This window comes from Mycteria americana, chromosome 1 (assembly GCF_035582795.1).
Source record: "Mycteria americana isolate JAX WOST 10 ecotype Jacksonville Zoo and Gardens chromosome 1, USCA_MyAme_1.0, whole genome shotgun sequence".
In the NCBI taxonomy this organism is placed as follows: Eukaryota; Metazoa; Chordata; class Aves; order Ciconiiformes; family Ciconiidae; genus Mycteria; species Mycteria americana.
In genome coordinates, this window is record NC_134365.1 from 70,365,059 (window position 1) to 70,380,013 (window position 14,955).

Genomic DNA, 14,955 nt, shown 5'->3' on the forward strand with positions numbered 1-14,955 from the left:
GCACACAGAAGTCTCTGGTGCAAGCTGGCTTCAACTCGTGATGAGCAGGGCCTGGCTGAAAGTGGGCACTACCTTCCCATCAGGCCTTCTTCACCCAGGACACTAACCTGACTGCTGAACAGGTACCTTCTGACCAAAAATGGGGTGAAAGCACCAAGGAGCCCAAACAGATGGCCATCAAAGACCTGGGCTAGTGATGAATGATCCTATTTCATAGTAACAACCCCTCACAACTGTTTTAAATACCTAAGTGTGCTGTTGGAAAAGAGGGAGGAAGTGAAAGCAGAAATTAATTCAAACTCTGAAGGAAACCACAGTAATAATTTCAAGAGACCATGAATTTCCCAACTTTTCAAAGACTCTTAAAAGTCCCCAAGACCAAAACACAATCTCAAACACACAATAGCCCACATCCAGCCCCTTAACCATAAGCTCTTTTTTTTCCATTTAGTTGTTATATCAGACTAATAGCTTCCTAAAACACAGGCTTAGCCTTTGCTGCTTTGCGTTTTTCTGTTCCATTCAAATCCCTATCGCTGCTACTCACCTCTCCTGGAGACTGTGCTGGCTGGGGAGAATGCAGTCCTCTCTGCCCTCTTCTTTGGGACCTGACAGGGCTCTGGAACAGGTCAGGGTGACCCCTTTTCCTGGGCTTGACTTTGCTGGAGGGGAGACAGATGTTAATTCAGGTTGGAGAACTTGTGACAGAATCCCTGAGATTAAGAGGAAAGTGGGGATCTAGCATTAACTCTGTGGCAGGACCTTGTCTTTGCACAAACTCCTCGGGAGTTGTCCACATCAGCAACATTGCTGTAAGCTAGGCAAAGCCTCAACTTGGACATACTTTGTTTTTATATCTACCATTTATTTTCAATTCAAAGTAATTCAGCCCAAAACCAAGGTGTTCATGTTACAACTAGTAAACAGTGGATATCCTCTGATACTAACTCCTGCTGAGTTAAACACCACTTCCTGAACCATCATGGCTTCGACCACAGGAAGCCTGAAGTAGTATTGAGCCTCTGCAACTCAAACCCCATTTGCCTTGAAACTCACATTCATCACAGCAATTTTCTTGGGCTCTACCAGTATTGCCATCCCCACCCAGCTCTAGCCTATGCCAAAAGCTTCATGTGGGACCACAGCATTACTCTACAGCTGGCCAGATTAACCCATACTGGCTAATTTGGGCTGGTAACACCCAGCTGACTTCGTAACATGCGTACAGAACAAATCTCCCCGTCTTTCAAGGTGCAAGAAGTTGCACCATCCCCTGTTCACACCACACTACATACACAGAGGGGCAGATGTTCTCCTGCAGAAGTGTGACGCAACACAAGCCACTACAGCTGCAAGTTGCGTGTAAGCAGCCAGATGTGCTGGTGAAACTAGCTGAGTAGCACCAAAGAGATTTCTCACTCGCAAAAACTTTACAGCAAAACCTCTTCCACCCAAAGCTAGCCAAACTGTGCCAGGATGACCTACTTTTTCCTCATTGATGAAGATTCCAGTAAATTGCTGGAGGGCAATTTGAGTACAGTCAGGTGGCAATAAACAGGCTAAATAAAACATCAGCCTGCAGAGGGACCAATGTAGTCTTTCTTCCAGCAAGAGGATGGAACAGAAATAGAAGTCAAGACACTTCCTTGGGGGTTTGCCACCTGCCACATCTTTCCAAGGAAAGCTCAGAATGTGGCTTTAAAACCCAGATTCCCTACATTTTTTGTCACACTATTTCACACTGCCAGGAAACTCATGTGGTTCAGTCCAAACACTCATGACAGAGGCAATCAAAAAGAAATGCACTATTGTCTTTTCCCACTCCCTGCTTTAAAAGAAGAGGCACAGACCACTCCGGTCTGGGAAGGAAGAGAGGCAGACTGCTCCATTCCCAAAGCAGAAAATATAAGTAAAACAAAAAGATCCAGATCTATTCTGGGCATGCCCATACAGCTAGGCCTGGAAAGGCAGGGCACAGCAGCTTGGCACAAGGCTCTGCATTATCCACACTGGCTTACTATGGTGACTAGAAGCTGTAAGAGGAGCTTGAGCCTGTATGCCTGTGCATATTCCTCACATCAGTTCCTGGAAATGCACAGGAAAGGTGCCTGTCTATCTCTACAGACCCAGCACTTACACTTTTCAAAGAGGCAGAAGCTTATATGCTGGTCATGGCAGCGAGGTCATCCCTGGGTGCCCTGCACAGGTAGAACACCTGGACAAGAGCCTCAATGAACACAGAAAGGGGTTGAGCAGCCCCTGCCCTGCCAGGGTACCTGCTGCACCCAGAGATGTTAACGGATGTGCAGGGGGAAGAGACCTACAAAACATAGGGGTTCTCCCCATCTCTTTCCCCTCAGGAGATGATATCAGCTTTACGTAAATGTAGACACTCCTCAGGGCAAGTCCACAAAAATAGAGACATTAAAAAACCAAAATCACCCATCATAGTTGCACATTGCAAGCTTGTCCACTCCTGCACATGAGCAGAGGTAAGAATTGCCAGAAAGACAAAAAAGAAAAAACCCACCACACTCCAAAGTACTTATATGGTAAAAAATTAAGATAAGGAGGCTTGAGGATGATAATTTCATGAACTGAATTCCCTGGATCAAAGAATCACCACCCAGGCAGTGAAAGTCCCTGAGGGGTTCCAGCCCTCAGCTAATAAAGTTCTGCTTGGGTGGTCAAAAACACACCTGAGAACAGGAAAAAGGATTTCTCTCACACTACAAAATGGCTCCCTACTACTACAATACAGGGCCAATTTATTTTTTTTCTTTTTTTTAGTTAACTAGTAATTCCAGAAACCTCAAGTTTTAGATAAGTACTTTGAATCAATGCAAGGGGTTTGGATAGTCACAAAGTTCCTCCTGAGAAGTCAAATTCCTTAATGGAATTTCAAAAAAATTGGACCCCCAAAGAGCAAACCCCAAACAGTCAAATGTAATCATGCTGATCCCACCTGAAGTTCTTCATCATTAAGACTTTGGAATCCTGATAGTTTTAGATTCAGATTAAGACATTTTCTGGTGGATGGAAAAAGTTACCTTATATTGAGTGAAAGGCATCTTTAGTTGGAAAATGAGAAAAGATGGAGATAAAGGCTACAAAAGCCATCTGCATTCAGATTCAAACTAGATCATTTGCTAAGGCTGCTTTAGGGCTGCTGAAAGTCTTGGAATGAATTTTATGGAGTATGATTTTAAATTGGAAAACCAATTAATTTTAATACATTATTCCTTTTTACACTTTCAATTCACTCATTAGACAAGCAAGCTTCATGTATTAACAACTGCCTCTGAGAAACCGCTAGATGCTTTGAAGTGTTCAACAAATAAGACTACAACCAGGTTTTTGGATGAGTTCTTTCCATCTTCTTTAGAAAAAAAATGGAGGGGGTATTTTAAACACAAGTTTAGGACCCTTAAATCAGGTCTGAAGAGTCAGTGTGGGGCATGTCCATTCCAACTCAACATTGTGTTGGGATGCAGGACTATGGGGAGGCATATGTTAGGTAAACATAATTACAGCCAGAGAAGCACATCTGCCAGCCACTTGTCAGCACAGAATGACAGACCTTATTCCACCCCCACACATTCCAGTTTTCACAAGAGAGAATTCTGTGGATCCTTCCCCCAAAGCAAGTCTCCAAGGCTTCCCCCAAGGCAATCACAACTCTAGACAGGGCTAAATGCATCTTGAGGGATGGTACATACTGCTCTCCTCAAGCAACACATGTCCTTTGGGGCCGCTGTCCCATCTTCTGTTTCTTCCTCTCATCCCTGAGTTGTATTAGCCTTTCAATCTTACAAGGAACTCACCAGAGCAGCTGTTCACAGCTGCAGCCCACCAATGAAGGGTTGGCAACACCAGAAGCAGCAGTGGCCATAGTTGTGCTGGAGAGACACCAAACTAGGTCCTCCCTGCCATACCACTGCCACATATTTCAAGAGCAAACACTGCAAGCACACATTTTATCTTCCCAGGTGGAGCTACACATGGAAACAGTACAGCTGCAAAGCATGCAAGGTTTCACCTGCTCCAAAACCAGTGTGGGGTTCTGCTGTACCTCCAGACACTGCAAGCATGTCAGCAGCAGCATCCCCTGTGGCAGCAAGAATCAGCCAGTAGCATATGGTTACCTGTTAGGGGGAACTCTCAATAGCTCTCAAGGCTGCCATAAACAGGACTAGGTCCCAGAATCCCTACAGCAACAGTACTAAGACACCCTATAAATCAGCTTTCGTCCCTTCTTCACACTTCTGTTACATCTTCAAGGCAGCTCAGAAGAGAATCCACCCACTAATAATGCCTCTGCTTACCATCACTTTCCCTCAGATCCTTCACATCTTCTCACAGCTCAGCCTGTCAGTTACTATTCTCAGCTGTATCAGACACTGTCTGGTTATGAAAACATACCCTTTCCAGCAGCAAAGCCACATGCCTGTAGGACTGACTCCTTTAACAACTTGTCTGGATACCGAGACATGTCCCATACAAACCCCTGGACAGACACACTATCAGTCAATGGACCTGTTGTGCGAGTTGTCAAGATACTTATCTTTATGTCTCACATTTGAGTTAGGAGTGAATTAAAGTCTTCAAAGCAGAAACCGCAATAAAGCATCAGTCATTGACATGGAAAAAACTTCCAACCTGTGCGCATCTTTCAGCTGCCAAGCAGAGAAAGCAAAGAACTTTATTTTTAGCAGTCAGGGTGACATCATTATTAGAAGAAATGAAACTGTGCCTATTGGTCCCTTCCTGGATCTGGCGGCTCTTACCTGTCTTGTAGGCAAACATTTCATTGCTGAGCTGCAGAGCTCTTTACAGAACAACACATCATTTTACAGGCAGGGAAACTGAGGCACTTGATGTGACCTGACATTTTAAATCCACATATCAAGCCATAACCACTCAATTTCACTGTCTTCCTGAAAACTTGCCACAGGCACTACTGCTTTATGTAACCAGCCATTAGTGGAAAGTGAGGAAGAGAAACAGTGCCACAGACTTAAGAAGTTGCTTATTTGAGGATATTCCAAGCTGTGCCAGACAGCTATCCATAGCACTTCAAGTCATGACAGTGTAAGCAAATCCCACATCATGCAGCCTCAAGTCCCCAAAGGAACCCCCATCACCCTGCCACACTCAATTTCTAGCCCATAAACCAAACAGGAATTAAACAGCCCAGCTAGCAGCAGATACCAGAGCTTTTCCTCATACTTCTCTAGCTATGGAAGAAGCCTGACTACTCCCACAGCAGCTGCACATACACTTCAGACTTTGCAAGGAGAGAGAGAGAAAACCAACAGCAAAATGGAAGATAGCTTGTTGATCTGTAAAACAGTGCTGAGATGAATAAATAGGAAGTTATCATAACCACAGAAAACCTGTCCCTATTCAGCCTGCAAAGGATATGCCAGCCTGTAACACTGCTGAGAAGGCCCCAAGATTTTTGCCTCATCTGAGACCCGCTGTCCTCCTAAAGTAGAATTTGATTCTAGGCTTCAAAAAGAAAAGCAGGGTGGTGGGGGAACAGAACCATTGCAATATATTAGCCAGGTGAAGAAGGATGGGCTGAACAAGCCCCTCTGTACATCTGTGGATGCACATACATGTGCTACTGTGAAACCAAAGTGATGGTTTGGTACCATCTGGTTAATACCAAAGCTATTGGCTTGGACTTTCCCACTATAGGGAACACAGCTTCCAAACTACAGCCATTTTCCATGCATTTGCCTCTAAGGGAGGCTACAACATCAATAGCTTAATTTTGGAAGTGGCAAAACTGACAAGCTATGGGCAGAATACTTCGAGATGCCAGGAGGTCTGTAGTCCAACGGCAGACAGACCCCATCCCCCAGTCACTTGGGGTTTATTTGCTAGGCTTTTAGGAAAGATACCCTGCTTGTCAGGAACCACTAGACTGCTTAAATACACCCCTCCCTGCTACTCTCAAGCATGACTGCTGATTGCTTGAGGCTGTCAGCTTTTGTTTCTCTTCCTTTCAGCTTCAGATTGCATCCTCCTTTAAGATATGAATAATGCCACTACCAATCACTCCAGCAACAATTAAAAAAAGCAGTTTGCTCATAACATCTTTGATGCAAAAATACATTGAAATATGCTGAATACTTCCTGCTCCTAACAGTTTCAGTGTGTACTTATCTTCCAGTATTCAGTGGCACTGAAACTCTAAATGGAACACAAAGACCAAACACCAATGGATGCTTGTCCGACTACCTCCTTAGCTGGGGCATCTTCACCTTTGCTTCTTTATGCTGCCTTAGTACAGAACATCTCAGCCTGGACACCAAGTACTCTCAGCTGTGTACTTTGACTTTGAAATTCATTGCACAGTTTGTTCAATAGAGCTTTATTTTTCTTTTTGAAAGAAAAACTTTACTGGAGACAATTCTAAAAAAGAAGGTTTGATTGGCCTTTTTATTAGACATTTATTTCAGCTCCCCAAGTTCTGCTGCTGTTTCACACTTTTTCATGACAACATGAATTGTAGCAATCTTCTAGTTATCAGGGCAGTACTTTGACTTCTTAGGAGGAAAAACATCCAACTTCCTCATCACCCTTTATTTTCGTTTACTCTGCTGCCCAGCCCCTATGCAGTACATCAATGAATAAGAAGTAACACTGCTGTATTACTAATTCTCTAAAAAAAAAAAATGTAGGCAGGAACTTTTGATTACTGTGGTTTCTATATCAGATCAGTGATGGAAGCAGCATGACAACACTGTTGAGTATTCTTCAGAAGCCAGCCTACAGATGCAGCTGAGCTGAAATTGAGTCAGCAGAAAACCTACAGCTGAAACTGCCCCAAAGCTTGGAGCTGGGATTTGGACTCAGCTAACTAGAGCTGGAGCAAATGGAATTTGCACATCTCTATTTTGGGCATGTCCACACCTAAGACGAGGGGGCAAGATTTGGATCTTGAATGCCACAGCGCAGGTGTTTTTTGGAATCTGGGACTGAGCTTAGTTTTTACTCTCTGGTGTTGAACAAAGTCACTCCAGTCAGGTAAGCCTGCCCTGCGTTTCACCTCCTTGTAAACATTAAGAAAATACTTCTACCTTTTCCAAGGACCTGGCAGGAGGAAGCGGAGCAAACCCCGACGAAAAGGCACTATCACCCTCACAAGACTTCTGGTCTTTACAGGGTTAGCTTCGTGTTCACAAGTCCAATTGTATCAGCCCAGCAGCTGCAACACAACCCCACATTAATGTCACAGGGCATATTCAAGCTGTTCTTACTGTTTGCCTCTTGGAAATGACTGGAAAACAGGAAAGACTGAGGAATCACAGTTCCAGTCATTTGACATTACAAAGGAAGGACAAATGGACTGAGAGCAGGGAGCCCCTCAGTAATGTTGATAAGTGGTGAGCACTGGAACAAACTCCAGCCATCACTGGTGATGTGCAAGTGACAGTGTCCAGTAAGAGAAATGCAAGACTTGCTTCCAGATTTAGAAGATGCCCCTGCTGGGGCATCAGCACTGGACACTTGCACTCCAGTATGCTTTTTACAGTTGAGCAGCAACAAAGTGCTCAGTCCCTGGAGCAGAGAGAACAGTCCCTCTTATCACTTGGCAATAATGCCTCTGACAGAGGCAGGTGCCACTTGGGCAGGCGCTGACAAGAACTGCCAACCAGAAGACCTCACAAAGTGGGACTGGATACAATAACCTTTGTGCTACCCAGAGGACAAGAATATCCTCCTTATTTTAGTTTTAAACACATGTACTACTGTTATCATGTGCCAGCATGAGCACAAATCATCCATCCATCAGAAAAATCAGGAATGGCACTTCATATTGCAACTTAATGTATTTCACAGCTGGTATCAACAGTAAAAAGAAATGTAAATCTCTTTTCTTTGCCTGACTGGTAAGTTAGGTGAGCAAGGAAGGAAACAGATCACAAATAATAATAAAAAAAAAATCAAGAGGATGGCTGTACAGACACAGGTGGTCACTAACAGTGGCACTCTCTCTGCCTTCGGTTACCTTGTCTAGTCATACAACCTGAAGAACTCCTCTTCCAGACTCATAAGTATCAGGAATATCTGCACTGCTTTCTGAAAAAACAGAAGCTAAAGATACTCACAATGGGAAAGTTTAAATACTGGATCAGCATGGGTCATTTGAGAATACATATCCAAGGAACAATATATCATAAGAGAACCTGATCAAAGCTCCCTGCTTAGTTAAAACAAGTATGCTTATGCAACAGCCAGGATGGCACTCACGGAGCTACTAAGTGACAGCTCAAAGTACAGGACAATTTACTTTCAAGAGGATTTTTACAGACCAGCTGGTACTCCCCAGAATGATTTAAGTGGAGCCTGTTCACTTTATCAGACTTGGAACATTCACTATACAGAAAAGACTTAAAGCAGTTATGGAAGAAGGGGTACAAAGACAAATCTTCACAACAGCATGCTTATCTGCTCCGAAAGCATATACAACCCTGTCTCAATATTTGACAGCTTCTCCAAAACACAAAAGTGAATTTTAAGTGAGCCTCCTTCCTCCTAAACATCAAGTATATCATAGCTATAAACACCTCTTACATTCCTTACTTTTATGAAGCAACCACGTACCAGTACAGACAGCCAAAGAAGGAAAGCCTGATACTGGTCCTTTGATTACACTGAACACACTGGACCTTAGGAGAATTCTCTCCCATAGTGTTGTATTTCAACCCCCTACTCCCACCACAATAATTAAACTGATAAAGCCAGTGAAAAATCAAAATAATCTTGAAGGAATCTCTTAAGACAGGAGCCCAGACATCCTCAAGAACCTCAAAGAGGAGGTTGCGCATCAAATCAGGCAGCCAAAAATTATGGTAAATCAAAACAGCATTCATAGCCCTGATCAAAGCCTTTTGACAGCAGCGCCTCATTCACGTTGTGAGACTAAAAGAAAGCATCATCTCTTTTAAACACCTTTAACACAACGATATACAGCTAAAAAAATACCCTCTTTCAAAGGAACACAGCAGGGGCCATTTGGAAACTGTGACAGCAGAATTGCAGAACAGTTGCCTCCAGGAGCACACATTTCCTACTGCTGAGGCAAACCTATGCAGCTACACAAGATGCCTCAGCATGCTGCATCAATCTTCACTTGACACTGCTTCAGGCTCTCTAGCTGTAGGTCTAAAAGCACAGTGAAAAAGTGTCAATTTTACAAGGACAGAACACATGACCGTGCATGAAATAATGCAAACCATTTCACTTTCAGTTTTAGCTTAGATTACAGATTAACACAGAAACACAGATTAACGTTGAATCCCAAGGAGTGAATATAAAACCAAAATACAGCACCTAGCTGATCCAAGTGGATTTCTTTTGTATGGCTGTTAATCTAAGGCTCTAACAACAATAACACCAAACTACCAGGAGTTACACTGACCAAGGAATGTATTTTCTCCTTTAAAGGAGATGAAAGAAATAGCCCAATACATTAGCAAGACCTAGGCATTGCCCATTCACTGTAAACCACAGGAATACTAGGAACTGATCAAAGGTCGCAGTGCTTTATCAGAAAATACAGCAGGTTTGCAGACACTTAAATGAAAATTCAACATCCATGTGTGCAATGATTGCACACACAGTCCAATTCCCCTGCTCATACCTTCATCAGTGAAGCTGAATAAAAGCTCTGATATTTTAAAGGAAAGTGGTGAGCAAAATACTGGGGAAGGAGGAGTTTAAAGCCACAACAGCACTGTCCTCTCCTGTGAGAACATTCTGAGGATGCACTGAGGTGTACAGCCCTTTCCTTGTGTTAACCAGCAAAGACAGTCCAACCAAAGCCCACCATAGCCAGGAAGCACTCTGTCACCTCCATGCAGTGCCATATTGGTGCAAAGAGATAGGAAAGCCAGCAGACTGGATCAGGAACAGAAGTTACTAAGTGCCCAAGGCACTGCTAACAACACTAAGCCATGGGGCTACTGAAGGGGATGGGACTGAAGGATTCTTAGAGCAGCTGTTGCAAAGAAGGGTGTGAAAGACTTCAACACACCACTTGAGCAATTGCTTCAAAAATCATGCAGGAAGCAACGCGTGCTATCTCATCCAGGTACAAGGAGGGGTCTAATGCACACCACTGGCAACTACAGGGTCCTGTTCACTTCCCAGTATAGTTGAGACAACAGCAAGATGTCCAGACATTGTTCACTACAGACAGCCAGTACAAATCAAGGCAATCACAGAAGCTTAACAGATTGCTTTCAAATGCAAAGAATGAGACTGGACACTCTGCGTGACTCAGTTTCTTTTTACATTTTCCTTTCCCTAGCTGCCTTCTCTGGTCTGGGTCAAAAAAAAAAAAAATCAGACTTGTAAAATCTCTGGGGAAAGGACCAACTATTCTGTAATCATTACTGATGAGTTTTAATTAAAGCTGAACCCAGCCTCCTGCAAGCCCCTCCAACCCCAAGATAAGCCATACAAAACTAACAGGGGATCAGACTTCAAGTAGGAGTTTTGCACCTTTGGCAAAGCCATGAGTTCAACTCCCTAATTAGAAATATTTGCATGTACTTGGCTTCACACAGCACACAGATACAAAGATAATTCCAGCCCCAAATACTTCATAATCTGACATAGACAAAAAGCCACAGCATGCTAGGAGAAAACCAGAGGAAGATGCTTTGCAAAGAAATATCAGATTTGCGGGCAAATTCTGCTCTTTCACTAGTTGAGGAACTGCTAACTGGTAGAAGTGAAACCTGCTCATCTGCACTCAATTCCCTTCAGCAGAGAAAACCATAGACCAGGCTGATTCTTCTACCCTCTACTGCTTGTTAGTTCATACCCTGCGGCCACAGGAGCTGCTTTATCAACAAGCCAACACCTCGTAGCAGCTCCTCCACGTCAGCAGTCTTTGCACCGAGCATATAAACCTGTTAACAGTTATTAGGTCCCTACTCCTGCATTCGATGGGACATGAGGGAAGCGATAACTTCTACGCATCAGGCCACTCCAGGAAGGTCTCCAAAGGTGGCAGTCACTAGATTTATGTGCCTGCCTGCTTCCTTATGTGCCTGATTAAACATTTTCATTCGATTACAAAAAAAAGAAATATACCTGTTTGATCCGCCAGCTCCTCAGACTCCTGCCGAGTGTGGATGACTCCTGTCATCCTGTTACACAGGAAAAATACAATACATGGAAACAACATGGCATAACTGACCCCAGGTGGGAGTGCTCAGTGAATACACACACACACACTAGCCTTCCCTAACTATGTATCACAGCTCTTACTGTTTTGGGAGCCAACAGAAATCAAAAGCCACACTGAGCACCTTTACGTGATCCTCACATTATCCAAAGGTATAGCATCCTGGTGCTGGGTACAGGTACACCTAATTCCCAAGAGCAGAGACTCCAGGTTTGCACAGGCAGCAGCGGTGGAGTGTAGCACAGGTTCTGCTCATGGAGCACAGTGAGAAACCAAGCTGAACTCACTGTCTTAGCTGTACTAGCACCAGCTGGTGTAATCTGCTTGTAAGAAGCTGGGAGGGTGGGAACCCAACAAAACCACCTAATCAAAAAAATCAGTCATTTTTCTTACTAAACTCAGCAGATGCCACCAAATGCAAACAAGAGGGAGCAGCCAAATAAGAAGGGGAGATTTTCACACCAACCTTTCTTAGTAGAGGGCAGCCTATCCAGAAGACTTAGAATCAGATATTACAGTCTGCATGTACACAATGGAAGTTTGCCTCAGCTGGTCCCTAAACCCTGCCAGTCAGTTACTTGTAATTGACAGACAAGAGACCTAGAAGAGAAGACAGGAAAATGGGAAGAGAGAAGTTGCAGAAATTCAAGCAAATAACAAAGCGCTAGAATGCTGCTTTATACAACGCATTCTCCCAGTGTTTTTGTGTAACACCAATGGCACAGATGAGGTCACAAGGAGTAGGTGTTGCAAAGCTTTACCCTAAAGACGACTCTGAACAGCGTTAAACTTGCTATGTAAAGAAGTTGCCAAGGAGAGAAAAAAATGCACAAGAAACCCCCTTTTTAATTAATACCTTTTAAGATGATGTACTTCCACAGGCAGGTGAAAACAGAGTTTCAGTCTGATTAGTGACAAAAAGTTACAACAGAACACCAGTCTTCCCCACAAGTGGACTTTTGCAAAAAGTCCTTTACCAAAAAAACCAAAACAAAAACCTTAAAAATAATTTCCTGTTGGGGAACCACCTTGCTCCTTCCTCCACCAAACTCTTTAATCATTTTGAAAAGATAACAAAACAAGTATCCTACAAGAAGACTGTGGCCCAGATACCCCAAGAAACATCAAGAAGAGTTGCCAGCTTCTCCTGAAATAAGCATGGACTTTCTGGATTAAGACTTTAGTGATTTAAATAACTCTGAGGCCCTGTACCTTATTTTTTTAGTTAAAGCTACAAAGTATCATGCTTTAAAAGAAGACAAGAACCCCCCCAAACCCACTGTCACTCCAAGGTAGAGAGATCATCACCTGACCACGTGCATTAGAGAAACACCTTTCTAAGGAACTGGACCTGCTCACTCAGTTCCTTTCCACCTCACACACTACCCAGCTTCCTGCTCCAGCCTCTAGGCAGTCACCCTGAATTGAACATTGTCGTTGGGTCACAGGAACGTGAGCGCTGCTCACAGGAAACAAAGAGGCAGCCAAGGCGCTCACCACCTTAACAGGCAGCCATAGACACCTACAGCTCTGTGGAAGGTAAGGAGCCTGGAGACAAGCATACACTGAATTGACTCATCTGTGTCAATCACCAGGTTTTCCTACACATTATAGCACTATTATCAGAAATCCTTTCTTGCCTTGCTTTCTTGCTGTAGCTGCCACTCCCCATATCCCTCTGTTCCTGGAAAGCTGAGGCAATCATGGGTCCCTCTGGAGTTGCTGCTATAGGATTAACTCCTTACTCTCCCCTGCCCAGCAAATATCCCTCCAGTCTGAAAACTCTCACCAGAGACTGAGGGCGAGATGCTGGACTTTACCAAGTAGGACAAGGCAAGAGAGAGCTTTTTATGGTTTATGAGATACCACCTAAGCGGAAGGGAAGACGGTCTGCAATAGAAAGAGAAAAGGGGGCAGTGACTCGATTACAGCAGATGAAAGCAGAAGACGGGCCGGAATAAATAGCAGAGCGGAGGCTCAGTCACAACACAGGCGAGAGCAGCGTGGATGGAAGACCGGGACAGCGACCAGCAGAGCGCAGAGAGCACGCACCGAGACAGAGCTATCAAAAGATTGAGAGAGGAGGAAACGAAGTAAAAGAAAAAATAACCGAACCGCCGAAGAGCACGGTCGGATTCAGCAGGCAAAAAGGAAACGGGGGATCCGCAGGGAAGCAGAAGAGCTTCCAGCATCAATACGAGACAGCAGAAACCCCACGCAGCCCTCCTCAGGATCACTAACCGGTCACTTCAGCTAGCAGACCGAAGGGTTGCGAGAAGCAACCGGGAAGCCAGGCCCTGGGGTACCCCGAGGCGACGCCGCCGGGCGCGGGGTGCCCCGCCGCCCGGGAGCCAGCGAGCCCGCCCCGCCGCGGCAGGCCCGACACCCGCTCAGCTCCCGCTACCGCCGGCACCCCTTCCCAGGGCGGGGGCCGCACGGCATTCACGCCGCGGGGGGACCGAGGTGGGCACGGACCGCCGGGGGACACTGCGATGCTCACCTCACCAGTTTCCCGCCCTGCCCTCCCCCAAGCCCGGGCGGGCGGGCTGGCTGGCAGCGGCGCTCGCAGCGCTGGGGTCCCTCCCTCCGCCCCGCAGAGGAGAAAGGAAGGGGCAGGTGCGGCCGTGAACGGCAGCGGTGACCCCGCGGAGCCCTTCCCGAAACGCCGCGTCCCCGCCGAGCGGCAGCGCGGGCCGAGCCGAGGGCAGGGGCGGGCGATACTCGCTTGGGCGGGAACGGGCCTCGGCAGCGCAGCTCTACTCACCTCAGCTCGGCGGGCCCGGCAGCGCGGCACCTCCCCGCTTCCTCCTCTCCTCCCGGTATTTGAGCAGCACCAAGCCCCGCCCCGGGCCCCCACGGCAGGGCGGGCGGGAAAGCGCAGCGGGTCAAGGGGCCGGCGGGCCCAGGGGCTGGCGGCCAATGGCCGCGCGGGCTAACGGCCCGGGGGTAACGGCCCGCGCGCGGGGTGGCGTGGAGGGGCGCTGCCCCCCCCGGCCCTGTACGGGGTAGGGCTGGGAGGGTGAGGCGGCGGCGAGGCGGTGAGGCGGCCGGCCGGGCTCGCCCCGCCGCCGAGGGGGTGGGTGCGGGGCTTTCCCCGGCGGGGCGGGGCGGGGAAGGGAAGGCCTGCCGGCTGCCCGGAGCTGGCGGGTCATGGCGGGGCGGCGCGCCAGGCGGGGGGAAGGTGGTGTCGGCTGCCCGCCTGCCCGGCGCTTCTTCGGAGCAAACCGGGGGGCTGTGAAACAGACCCCAAACCGCGGCCGGTGCCAGGGGCCTCCCCGAGCGGAGCTCCGCTCCTGCCGGCACAGCCTCCTCCGGAGATCCATCAGCTTGGGGGTAAAGCAGTCCTGGGCCTTTGGCCCCCGCTGCTGGCAGGATTGTTCTGGAACTCCGATGGGTTCCGACCTTGTGCTTCTTGGCCTAAATCTCCTCATGTCCCATTTATAATCACTTACATCCCTGCCAAATAAATTTAACTTTTCCTTTAATATAGTTTTATGGGTTTAATATAGCTCTACTTAAACTAATTTTTATTTAATACAGCCTTACAGTTTTACCATAGTTTTGTTTAAAGCAGTGCATACTTTGTATTTAATAAAGGTTTCCTGTCATGCTCTTTCTTCTTCCTAACATGCCAAGTCACGGTACCACTTTCAGCCTTTGTTTTGCTACACAGAGCACGCGAAGGGTGTTTAATCAGGAAGGGGCTGATCACAGAGTGCTTTTTAAAGTTTGGGGGATTCCGC

At 46.4% G+C, this 14,955-nt stretch overlaps 1 protein-coding gene across 5 annotated transcripts in view; it reads right to left on the bottom strand.

The window, feature by feature from the left end:
• The window catches only part of BID (BH3 interacting domain death agonist), a 31,829-nt gene extending 17,527 nt beyond the window's left edge, over nt 1-14,302 (bottom strand). The window contains exons 1-2 of one of the 5 annotated variants that reach the window (XM_075505225.1): nt 13,977-14,302; nt 548-662 (exon numbers count right to left, since the gene is read on the bottom strand). The gene's annotated coding sequence lies outside the window, so the exon portion shown is untranslated. Of the gene's footprint in view, nt 1-547; nt 663-11,678; nt 11,788-13,001; nt 13,008-13,453; nt 13,461-13,712; nt 13,948-13,976 lie in introns of those variants that run through there. The other 4 variants (XM_075505215.1, XM_075505242.1, XM_075505233.1 and 1 more) reach the window with 4 other exon arrangements.
• Between the last annotated feature and the right edge of the window lie 653 nt (nt 14,303-14,955).